Source organism: Macrobrachium rosenbergii, chromosome 28, assembly GCF_040412425.1.
Source record: "Macrobrachium rosenbergii isolate ZJJX-2024 chromosome 28, ASM4041242v1, whole genome shotgun sequence".
NCBI lineage: Eukaryota > Metazoa > Arthropoda > Malacostraca > Decapoda > Palaemonidae > Macrobrachium > Macrobrachium rosenbergii.
In genome coordinates this window covers 30,187,424-30,200,960 of record NC_089768.1, presented here as the reverse complement: position 1 = coordinate 30,200,960, position 13,537 = coordinate 30,187,424, and the positions used below count along the sequence as shown (strand labels likewise).

At 37.5% G+C, this 13,537-nt stretch overlaps 2 long non-coding RNA genes across 2 annotated transcripts; both read left to right on the top strand.

Moving 5' to 3' along the window:
• Positions 1-1,100: 1,100 nt before the first annotated feature.
• LOC136854192 (uncharacterized) lies at positions 1,101-3,304 on the top strand. The gene is made up of 2 exons (XR_010857662.1): positions 1,101-1,237; positions 2,347-3,304. It is a non-coding gene; the product is annotated as an uncharacterized lncRNA (long non-coding RNA).
• A 4,374-nt stretch (positions 3,305-7,678) lies between these two features.
• On the top strand, positions 7,679-9,160 carry LOC136853919 (uncharacterized). The gene is made up of 2 exons (XR_010857580.1): positions 7,679-7,818; positions 8,380-9,160. It is a non-coding gene; the product is annotated as an uncharacterized lncRNA (long non-coding RNA).
• The last annotated feature ends 4,377 nt before the right edge of the window (positions 9,161-13,537 follow it).

Below are 13,537 nucleotides of genomic sequence, written 5' to 3'. Positions count from 1 at the left end.
CAAATACACTAGTTGACGGAGGTACCAATGAGTAGCTCGAGATAAGACCGTGAATATTGGCAGCACATCATTATATCAAAATGTTCTTACACTTTAAATCTTCAGTATCACCCGGTTGCAAATTGAATAAATTGTTGAAATGCCTTATCACTGTGGAAAATGTGTTTCATTTGGTGAGTATCCTTCAAAAAATAAAAGGTCATGTTGGTATGTAATATATATTGAATGTTGACACCATGGTGTTTACTAATACAAGTCATTTCAAAATACAAGAAAATATGAACGAGAACGCCCGAGCAATAAATGCAAAAATGAAATAATTGACGTTATATAATCACGAGTCAGACAGAAGCTTCGCGATTATGTAGTAACGCGAGTACAATCATGCAAAAGTAAATTATGATTAGGTCGAAATTATTGTCATTTATGCAAAGAAAAATCCAAAGTATTGAATAATTTGATTACGGTTTGTCCACGTCATTATAATTAGCATTCATTCTCTATAGATATTTCTTATTTAACGTGTATCTGTTAGATGTTATTGGCTTGTGAGCCACTTTTTCGGGCAGAAATAATCTTAGGAATCCTAATTTTTATTTTTTTTCTCAAAGTCAAATTATTTTCTTACTCAGCCAGCGTTTTCCAAGAGAGCAGAAAACAGATATTCTTTGCCTAAAAACATTCTTTATCGTAACAAAAGTGACAGAAGAAGATTTGATATCTCGAAAATATTATGCAGGAAGTCTATTTTTCCTTTAGCCCCCCAACATACACGAATCTAAACACGACCCTGTAATAATAAGACCGTGTCAATCTCTGATACCTTTGCCTGGCGTTCCTTGCTGTTCGAATAACCGATCGGAGTGAGATACACACGCACGACCATCGTCTACGAAAGTCCCTCATCCTGCAACGGAAAAAAGAAATCTTGCCATTCGCCTTTTTTTCGTGACTCGCCCTACGATCAAGGTCATGTCTAAATCTTAACCACCCCCCTTAGTACAGATGGATTATCTTTTCTTGAAGTGCAGTTTACGTCACCCATTTTCCCCTTCCAGGGATGAGGATCCTGCTGCTTTACGCGGCCCCGCGAAAGGAATGTCGAGGATGACGTACCCAGGGCATGGGCGAGGCCAAGGTCTACCTTGTATAAAAGCAGAGCATCTTACTCTAGAATCCTCATTCGTGACCAGGCCTTCCAGTGACCCTATACACCTTCTCAGGAGAAGTCAGCAAGGTATTATTATTATTATTATTATTATTATTATTATTATTATTATTATTATTATTATTATTATTATTATTATTATTGAAGACTATGAAGAGCAATCACGTTTGCTGAAGACAGGATAAAATAAAACCCTTTCCTTGGGTGTACAACTTTGTCTATTGTTAAAAATACACTGACAATCAATCCTTAAGCTTTAAGTGGACTGCTGTCCTCTCTGGTATAGTAGTTCAATAAAGCTTAAGGATTTAAGTGTATTTTAATTAAAAAATTTTTTTACACTAGAAAAAATGGTATTTAGTCATCCTCGCTGTCATTTTTATTTAACATTCGTTCTTATGGAACAAGGCCAAATGGTCAAGAACCTGCAGGCCAATCTTTTATTAGAAAAATGTTAATAAACGAGGGAGGGACAATACATATACATACACATACATATATACATATATATATATATATATATATATATATATATATATATATATATATATATATATATATATATATATATATACATATATACATACATACATACACACACGCACACTCACGCACACACATTTTGTACTACGACAAACTATAGTATTGCGGACTGGCTTACTGTACGGAGCTTTAGAAGAGATTAGGGAATGCATTGTTCCCGAGGCTCATATGTACAATACGTAGAAATTTGCATGTATTTGTACAGAACATGTACAAGTACATTTTGTTTCTCTCTGACGCTCGGCCACTCCATTAGATTACTTAAGACGTGAGTTTTTGTTTGTAGGGAGCCTGTTCAGACCGATATCATTTTTCAATCATTTTGAGATATACATAGAAATTTACGTAAAAACATTCAAAAAACACACAAACATACACTCTGTGTTTTACCATATATGTGCATATGTTTGTGTATGGTGTATTACAGTTGGTGAATTGTCCGTGTAGATATCTTACATGACATATTTATACTTATACATCAGTATGAAGGGCCACATTTATAGTCATAGAGTTCTGTAAAGTGTTTTCAAAATGACTGATTCCATGTTTTTTTTTCTTTTCCTTTTTTCATAAATCCGTATGTGGAATCGCATACATTGTCATGTTCTTAATGAAATTAATTCATACATTTGCAGATGGCGAATCGGAATAACATCCCACTGGCTTTCGGCCTAATCGCCCTCTGCTGCCAGGCATGTTTGATCTCAGCCATGCCCTACGGACCGGGCAGCAGGGGCTCCGTCGGTGCTGTTCACGCTGTCAGCGTCCCAGCGCTATCATCGTCAGCAGCAGTTGCCGTTCCTTCACTGCATTCAGCTGTCGCTGTTCCAGTCTCCCACTCGGCAGTTGCAGTTCCCGTCGCCCATTCCGCCGTTTCTGTCCCGGTCTCCCACGCCGCTGTCGTCTCCGTGCCTGCGTCACCTGCTGTCCTTTCAGTTCCTGCTGTCTCCCACGCCGCTGTGCCCGTCGCCTCTGCAGCTGCTGTGCCGGTGGTGCACAGCGTTGGCGTTGGCGTTGGTGTTCCTCAGGCTAGTGCCGTCGAGGTCACTCATCAAGTAGTCGGTGTTGGAGGCTCGGAGAGCAGAGAAGACTTCGGCCACGACAAAGGGCATGAAGACCTTTCCCACGAAGTTGGTGTTGTTACTTACAAGAAGGCCCACGTCTGGTAAACGCCGTAGCGCCTTTGCCTCAGAAGAAAGCAGATTCCTGGCGACTGTTTCTGTTCCTTTGGACATGCCGGAGGTTTCCATGATTTTAGTCTAACTCCCATTTGCTTTGGGTGATCATATTAATGTGTGCTTTATGTCAGCCTGTTAATCATGCAAAGAATTCCTACCATTTTTATTTTTCATGAGATGTTTTCACGTATTTCTGTCATAAAATCATACTATAAGGTCAAATATTTCACATTTTCTTTTTTTCTCTTGAGTATTCTGGGAAAACGGGAATAATTAAAATAGTAAATGGGGAACTAGCTAAAAAAAGGTTCCTTTATTTTTCTTCATTTCTGCTCTGTATGTCGCAAGTTCCTTCTTGGGAACTATTGCTACTGCAAACAAGTTTTCAATAAAAAGCAACTGTTACTGCAACAAGGATCTCATTACTTTTCTTAATCCTAATTTTAAAAGAATACGTAGTTTATACGGGCCAGCGGTGACGGAGACTGAACCCGGGCTGGATGAAGGGGAGTGTGGATGTGGTTTTCATTGACAGGAGATTGTCCCTGTTACACTTATAAATGAGGAATAATGGACATTTCATAAATTTCAGTAATTCATAATTTGGTCTGCCATTCTTTCGATGTAGGCTAAGTGCATTTGGTATTTTCCACCTATCCTACTGGATAAAATGCAATGTGTCTAGACAAGATTATTTTTACTGTGTGTAACACAGATAGTCCACAGGTAATGAACTTAGAGTACAACTCTTATAGAATATCAAACAAAAAATGTATAGCAACATTATATATCTCTCATATAAGCAATATGCTATTGCAAAATTACAAAGAATCGTCATTCTGAAGAGACATGTACGCTGGAAGTGATATATTTCCAGATACTTTATATTAACCTTTGAATGAAGGAGACGACTCCTTCATTTTATATATATATATATATATATATATATATATATATATATATATATATATATATATATATATATAGGTATATATATATATATATATATATATATATATATATAAAATATATATATATATATATATATATATATATATATAAAAGGTGGACAGACGATGTAAATTTCAGGTGTCGGAAAGTCTTTGGGGAGGAAGTTGTTTACCCCTTACCTTTTTAACCCTAATTGTATACTTCACAGTCGTCTAACTACTAGGCACTGTACCTACGTCACTTCTTTGATTAACAAGAGAAAAACTTGCCTGTTCACTGTACTCGAGAAGGTTACTCATTGATTGGTTAAGTATTACTGCACTAAAAATGACTGGATGATGACAATTCGGTTTTAAAATGTATATATACAGTATACTAGGCAACTAGAAAAATGATAAAACACCTATACAAGAGAATATATGAAATCAAAAAAATACACTTGGAACTTCACAAAGACGCAAGTAAGACGAAGAGACGCATACAGGAGAATAAATCATTGGAAAGCAGATCATTAACCAATCTATGCTCACGAAAGGTGTAGCGGCGTCAGCACGAAACCACTTGCAAAATTCTTGAGGCCGAGAATTGATGAAGGAATTAGGACATAAACTTTATCTTCAACATTTTGTACTATAACGAGTGCATTAGGCGTGGGGTAAGGGTGTCTCCAGCAGCGAAAAAAAGGGTAGTGTCACTAAAGTGACGAGTTTGTAAAAACTCGTCAAAGATGTGTTGAGCGCCTGCCAACACAAGCTATACAGGCGCCATGAATTACAAATGCTTTGGAACATCCTTGTCGTTAAAAGTCCTGGATATTACTGTCTTTTGAACAGTAACTCAGTCGTTCAGTCCACTGGACTCTCACGCCTCTTTAATTTCCATTGCATCCTGTACCAAATTCCTCCCCCTACCGGCCTTCACCAGCAGCCCCCCCCCCCCACTCCCACCCCCGCCACCAGCCAAGGGCATTCTGTCACTGGCTGTCTTATTACAGTCATGTGGATTTTCGAAATGCAGAGTACAAAGACTTTCCAGGAGATGGAAATTGACTATTTATTAGGCTCTATTTACTTGATGACAAGAAATTACGAGTTCTTTAATCTCCTATGAAACTATATTTGATTGATAGTGTTAATCATGAAATTAATGGTCGAACTTTTAGTTTCACAGCTTTCTGTGCGATAACTGTTCAACGAACACTTTTATTTGGATTTTTTCTGTTTCGTTATCTTTTGTTCCTTCCTTGAGACTCGAGCCCCGTTTTCTCTCTCTCTCTCTCTCTCTCTCTCTCTCTCTCTCTCTCTCTCTCTCTCTCTCTCTCTTTATAGCACCACTCCGGCCTAGGCAGCATAAAGACATTACGCTACCCACCCCAACGGACTCTGAACTTAAAAAAAACAATAACAAATTTTTACATAGACTTTACAGATCTTTTCAGAACTTTAACAAATGTCAAAACTTTGACAAAAAATTGTCAACATTTCGACAAACGTTTTCAAAATTGCCATGAGTTTTCAAGAATTGATAAATATTTTCTGATTACCTTCACGTATCATATTCATTCATATACCAAAGGGACCTCGTGGATTACGATTAACGAAATAACTCACGAATAATAAGATACTGGTAGAATTGGTTACAACTCATATCCAGCAAAAAGTTTTCTTCTATTACACGCATATTTTGGGAAGGGTTTTCCTGGTAACGGATTTCAATTCTATAAACAATCCCCGAATTCATATTTGTTCAAACAGCGATAATATTCAGTGTAGAAGAAAAAAAATGCTGAGGTGCTTAATATGTTAATAAGCGATCCTTCGATAAATGATAAAAAAAAAAGTACCACTTCAAGAAAATTCAGTAAATAAAAAGAATAGTTTTCAGCTTGCAAAAGATTTAATGGTTTATAAAAATACTATTAATTAAAAAATTCACGCAGCTATAAAACACAGTTATTTTTTACTTTCACGAAATTATAAAAATGCGACTGCTTTTTAGCTTTTATGAAATTATGAAAATACGACTACTTTTTAACTTTTATGAAATTATGAAAATACGACTACTTTTTATCTTTTGCGAAATTACAAAAATACAAGTTTTTAAATTTTACAAAATAATAAAAATGGGGATACAAGTACGGTTCAACATTTGCAAAGTTATGAAAATACGACTGCTTTTTAAATTTTGCAAATTTATAAAAAATACGACTTATTACATTTTGCAAAACTATAAAAAATACGACTTTTTACATTTTGCAAAATTATAAAAATACGACTTATTAAATTTTGCAAAATTATAAAAATACGACTTATTAATTTTGCAAAATTATAAAAAGTACGACTTTTTAATTTTGCAAAATTATAAAAATACTTTTTTTAATTTTGCAGAATTATTAAAATACGGATACTTTTTTCTTTTCTGTGTAATTATGAAAATACGACTGCTTTTAATTTTTGCCAAATTATAAAGCTACAACTACTTTTTAATTTTTGCGAAATTATAAAACTACAACTGCTTTTTAACCCTTGTGAAATTATGAAAATACGACTACTTTTTAACTTTGCGAAATTATAAAAATACTACTGCTTTTTAACTTTTGGGAAATTATAAAAATACGACTTTTTTTAACTTTTGGGAAATAATAAAAATACGACTACTTTTTAACTTTTGGGAAATCATAAAAATACGACTACTTTTTAACTTTTGGGAAATCATAAAAATACGACTACTTTTTAACTTTTGGGAAATCATAAAAATACGACTACTTTTTTAACTTTTACGAAATTATAAAGATACGGCTATTTTTTAACTTTTGTGAAATAATAAGAATACGAATACTTTTAACTTCTGCGAAATTAAAAAATTCGACTACTTATTAACTTTTGCGGAATTATAAAAATACGAATACTTTTAGCATTTGCTAAATTATCACTACTTTCTAAATTTTGCTAAATCATAAAAAATACGACTACTAACTTTCAAAATTATGAAAATACAACTACTACTTAACTTTGATGAAATTATACAATACGACTACTTTTTTAACATTTTGCGACATTATAAAAATAAGACTTCTTTTAAATTTTGCGAAATGTTAAAAAACTACAACTTTTTAACTTCTGCTAAATTATAAAAATAATTTTTTTTTAATTTTGCGAAATTATAAAAATGCAACTGCTTTTTAACTTTTGTGAAATAAAAATAAGAGTACTTTTTAACTTTTCAAAATTCTGAAAATACGAGTACTTTTAAACTTTTGCGAAATTATAAAAATACAACTACTTTTAACTCTTGTGAAATTGTAAAAATACAACTACTTTTTAGCTTTTGCTTAGTTATAATAATGCGACTACTTTTTAAATCTTGCGAAATTATGGAAACACGAATCGTTTTTAACTTTCGTGAAATTATAAAAATACTAACACTTATCTTTAGCGAAATTTTAAAAATACTACTTTTATATTCCTGAAAACATTAGAAAAATTACGATTAATTTCTGAAAATTCATAACATCTTAAAAATCGACTGGTTATTAATGTCCTCTAAATGACGAAAAGGCCGTTAACTCGATTTCCTCAAAATAATATAAGATAAATAAACTTTCAAAAGAATTTCAGTAACTTTTGAAAATCGTGTAACGTCTGAAGTCCGACAATTTTCCAGTCCCGTACGATGTCCAGCCTTTCCTTTGTTTCCTTTACGTGCGAGGACGACATGACGAAACGTAAATTTTATTTTTGAACATGCTTCTTCTGTGATTTTTTTCTCCACAGGGGGATAATTGCGCAAGAGATCCTTCCCTTCTAGGCAGAAGGATCCTGTTCCTAATCATCCAGGAGGGAGGAGGCGAGGAAGAGATATTGCCCACGCGAATGAGGTGAGCCCAGGAAGGTATATAACCGTGATTCTGAGGATTCAACCACCACACTCGAGCGCAGACCAGTGTTCAAGCATAACCTTTTCTGAATAACCAATAAGGTAGGTCTTACAGGACACTTGTAAATTTGCTCCTCTTTAATTCTTGCCGAAGATACATTTGATCTGAAAAATGGGTCAATGTACTTCTAAATGATCATTCAGTACATACTTACATATCTTACGTATGAAGTCAAAAGGCCCCGTATATTTCGATTAACAAACTTCTGTAATCCTGATCACATTTACCAATGCTCAGGGCTACAGAAGTTTGGTACTCGAAATATATGATTTTTTTCTTGTAAATACACTATTTACGAGGCAACATCATATATCTCGATTTACAGACTTCTGTAATCCTGATCACATTCGCCAGTGGTCAAGATGACAGAAGTTCGGTAAGCACAATGTATAGTTTTGCCTTGTAAATAGTGTTTTAATGAGCCTGTTTAACTTTACAGAACACAGTTAGATTATATTATATATATTACTGAAGCGCACGCAGATGTTCTTCCAGCTTCATGAGCAAATGAAAGCTGATGTATGTCAGTACATTGCACATATATGATGATGAACACATCTGCACAAATTTTTATGCAAAACAACACTTTTTCCGACCCACAGATGATGCAGAAGAGCAAAACCGTGTTGATTTTCGGCCTCATCGCCATCTGCCAAGTCCATCTGAGTGCTGCCAAGCCCTACGGAGTGGTGGGCACTGGAGCCTCTACTGGTTTTGTGCATGCGGTGAGTGTCCCCGTCGCTCACGCATCTGTTGCTGTGCCAGTTGCCTCGGCTGCTGTGCCGGTGGTTCACAGCGTCGCTGTGCCCCAAGTCAGCGGCGTTGGCCTCGCCGTTGGTGTCGGAGGTCGTGACAGCAACGAAGTCTTCGGCTACGAAGGGGGGAGAGACTCCCACGAAGTAGGCGTCGTTGCTGTGCATAAGACTCACGTGTGGTGATCGCAGCCTCGTCCTGCAGAGGCTCTTGGTATTCATCCTGAAGAGTCTCTGGTGTCGTGGACGATGAATCACTGTTGATGACTTCAGCCTGTTTTTTATTCGCTTGCTTGGGAAGTCTTCTCTTCGTTATGCGGCACTATCACAAATGCACTTGTGCGATGCTTCTGCTAGATGAAAAAATTCTGTTTAAAAAATTATCTATCTTTAAAAATTATCTGTCTTTAAAAGATTGCCTTTGAAAAATTATCTATCTTTAAAAAATTGTCTATCTTCATGCTTTATCTGTCTGTGAGATTGAATTAGTTTCTTGTTGTTACTGGAAATTGCTTTGACCTCGCAATAAACTACAACAAATGTAAGGACTTATCGGAATATCACTGACTCTCAATAGTTCAGCATTTTTTATAAGAATTGTCCTCGTTGAATACATCACGTATCAATCCAATTCTACGCTATTTTTTACCTTATACTTCGCCTTAGTTATCTACTGTAAAGATATTTCTTCCCTATCAGAAATGTACTTACGGTGAAGTGTGCAAATATATTGCAATCTGTAACTGGGACTACAAACATGGCTGAACAGCGATGTATATAGGCCTACCTATGAACCGGAGAATCCTGGCGCTAATTATTGCTATATCTGCCCAAGTAATTTAAAAAAAATCCAATTAGTAGCGAAAAATGTTGGTTCAGTTGGAAATCGTGTTATTCCCTTTTCATGGCAATGGTAATATCAAGAGTTAATTTTAAACTAAATACCAAGAATTACCCGCAAGTGCAATGACGTCACTTGCTGTTATGACTCAAGACTGTTTGTTGATTCTGATGAGTAATTGATCATACGACAAGGCACCAGAATACTGATGTTTATGGCTATTGAGATTATTTATTATTTCTATTTTCCGGTGTCGTACTCCAGAAATTTTTATTATTACGATCATTATTACTGAAATACAAAGAACGACCACGTTCTGGCAAGGGCATTTTACCAGATTCTTTAGCTTGGGCTACTGACTCCCTAAGAGATAATTTGACTGAAAGTTAATCGAGTCCGACTGCTTACGCATGTTGTTCTCGTAGACCTCACCAGGTGTACATTTTCGTTCACACTTACGACACTAATGTACAAGGTTCTCTCCCCCGCCTCTCATGTATAAGGTTCTCCCAACCCCCACCCCACCATAACGGAGGTTACCCGGTACATGACGCCCTTAACCACGAAACAGTGGAATGGAATGGAATACAGAATTCTGGCCAACGGCCATGCGCTGGGATTTACGAGGTCATTCAGCCCAGGAAAGCCTCGCAGTTGCACTATGAAACTATTGTCAGGAGAGGGTGGAAAGTAAGACTGAAAAAGGAAAATATGAACGGAAGTCGAGTGAAAGGAATGAAAGGGGGTTGCAGCTAGGGGCCGAAGGGACGCCGCAAAGAACTTCTAGTAATTCCTACAGTGCAGAGCGTGAGGTGCACTGGCGGCTCGACCTTCCCACGGGGTACAGAGAGTGATTCCTGAGCTCGATCCCGATATGAGGCAAAAAATTTATTTCTCCCGCACATAATTTTGTCCGTTAACTTCCAACAATGTCGTGACTAACTTCTCTGGCAACTTTCCAAAGGCCTGTTTCCAGCAAGACATATTCACCTTAATTAATGGCCCTTCCGGTTCTCGGCGCTTTTTAATTATCGGGTTTTATATTATTTTACTGGAATGTAACTTATTTTTATTATTTTTATTCGAAAAACGAACTGCTAACGCCTTCGTTCCCGTTGTATGCTCTTATAACTCTTTTACGTTCTAAGAGAAATTTAGACAAATTACTGCTGTTTCTCCAACATTAAAATTGCAATTCTCAAATTATACGAGACATACACATAGATTTTTCCAGTAGTAAAACAATATAATTAAGCTAATGCCCGGTAGAGAACCTGGACCAAGCAAGACCACCGAGAAACATCTCTTTCGGTGGTCCCGGACCATGCACCATTCAGACACGATGGGCTGCCAGGTGTATAATAACTAGCATTCACGTTATTTCCACACCAACGGAATCGCCTTCTCTAGAATCGTCGTAATAACACTCTGCGTAATCGTGTATCCAACTTCACGGCTGTTGTCGCTACCGTAGACGACACGTCTAAGGGCCTGTCCACACTAGCGGGCATGCCCACCGGGCACTCGTAGCTTTTTATATTTTCTCTCGCTCCTGAAGCAGTGTGACCAGACAATCGCATCCTTCTGGCTCCATACTCAGCCGGTCAGTATAGTGGAACGGGTTATGGGAACAGTTCCCGCCAGTGTGGACAGGGCTTAACGCCGGCTGCTAAGACGCCATTTGCGTCCTAGAGTGTGACTAGGTGCAGCAGACTAGGAAGAAAAGTCATTGAGACCCTCGTCGCAATCATATGTAAACATGACCAGATTGCATCGTTTATTAAATAGTCCTTATTGCTATTTAGACTGAAAATGCATACGGAAGTAAGATTGGAATTGGAATATAAAATTTAGGCCAAAGGGCATCCGCTACGACCAATGAGGTCATCCCGTTCTGAAAAGGAAATTGAGAGTAAAGGGCGTTTTGATTGATTGATTGAATATAGAATTTAGGCCGAAGGCCATGCACTGGGACTTATGAGGTCATTCAGCGCTGAAACGGAAAGTGACAGTAAGTAAAAGGTTTGAAAGTTGTAACAGAAGGAAAACCTCGCAGTTGCAATGTGAATCAATTTGAATCAATTGTTAGGAGAGGGTGGATGGAAGAAAGAGAATATGGAAGGAGGTAGAGTAAACGGAACGAAAGGGGTCGCAGCTAGGAGCCGAAGGCACGCTGCAAAGAACCTTAAGTAATGCCTACAGTGCACCACATGAGGTGCACTGACGACATTACCCAGGACGTTTTAAAGGTGTAAAGGAAGGATAACCTCGCAGTTGCACTATGAAACAATTGTTAGGAGAGGGTGGAAAGTGTAAGATGGAAGAAAGAGAATATGAACGGAGGTACGGTATAAGGAATGAAAGGGGTTGCAACTATAGGCCATAGGGACACTGCAAGAAACCATAAGTAATGCCTACAGTGCACCGCCTGAAGCGCACTGATGGCAGTTCCAAGACTGTACATTAGCAAAGTACGGTCTGTTGGTATACGGGCATGAATCATGGCATAACAACGAAACTAAGGCAGAATGCATTCATGCTAACTATCAGATTACAATATCTCAGAGGTTACATTAACGAAAGTTCATTCAGGCGAAGTCGAGGCAATGCCCAGTTATTATTATATAGTTCGTTATCCTGTCATCCTGATGTGGTTCGGATTCCACAATAAGCTGTAGGTCCAGTTGCTAGGTAACCAATTGGTTCTTAGCCACGTAAAAGTAAATCTAATCGTTCGGGCCAGCCCTAGGAGAGCTGTTAATCAGCTCAGTGGTCTGGTTAAACTAAGATATACTTAACTTACTCCCTTCATGTGTCACGTCGATGAATGCCTTTGTTCCTTACCCCGGGGAAAGAGAGAGAGAGAGAGAGAGAGAGAGAGAGAGAGAGAGAGAGAGAGAGAGAGAGAGAGAGAGAGAGAGATGATCTCGAAAAGGGAATACCCATACGGTCATACCTCGAAGGGAGGATCCCTGTCGCAACACTTGATGGCAAAGGATTAAAAAAAAAAAAAAATAGGACCACAAATCCTGCAACATCACGGTTCCTCGAAGGTGACAAACGGTGCGGAACAAATTTTACCATTAGCTGTCAGAGGATAATATGTTATAACCTTTTACCGCACAGGTGATGGCGGCCTATACTTAAAAAATGGTCGTGTTACTCACTGTTTAATCACCGAGTTTCGGAGGTGGTTTTGTTCAACTTGTAGTAGTTATCTAAAGAATAAAAGCACAATGAAAATAAAAGCACAAGGAGATAGAGTACAACAAATAACCAATGAATTTTTACGGTTATTTCCAGAATGTGGTGTGCCGTGTTTACACAATGACTGTACTACGCGGCTAAAAATAGGTAATTAAATTATATTTATAAAAATGATAAGAACCAGTTTGGTTAAATACGAAGTAAAGTAAATTATTAAGGTATAAAAAAAACAGGAAAACGTATCGTGGTACTTTTGGCAATAACGTTAAACGTAACGAAGTCTACCGTTCTTTCATTATAGTCCTAAACTCATTAGTGTTTTCTTTCACAGCAGCTAATTATATGTATCACTGAACGTTTCTTCCCACACAAATGCTAAGCTCACTGGAAAACTGACACCATTAACATTAACATGCAAATGGGCTTGGGAAGCAAATAAGTCTCTGATGTCATCTACAACGGCCCAAACAGATCTCTGACGTCCAGTCAACATCATATAAGCAATAGCAATCAAAACATTTTGTACTTGAATCGCTAAGAATGAACCTCGCTGTAACAAACCTCTGTACGAGACACTTCGAAGAGCTGGGAAGTTGTACGGCAATTAGAATTGAATGGAACATAATTTAGGCCGAAGGCCAGGCGCTGGGACCTACTAGGTCATTCAGCGCTGAAACTGATATGGACAATAAAAAGGTTTGAAAAGTAGAACAGGAGGAAAACCTCGCAGTTGCACTATGAAACAATTGTTAGAGAGGGCGGAAAGTCATATCGAAAACAGAGAATATGAGCGGAAGTGCAGTAAAAGGAATGAAAGAGGTAGCAGCTAGGGGTCGAAGGGACGCTGCAAAGACCCTTGAGTAATCCCTACAGGGTGCACTACGTGAGATGCATTGACGGCACTAACCCCCTACGGAGACAAACTCATTGTTCATCTTAACAGTTTTAATATTCTCATTC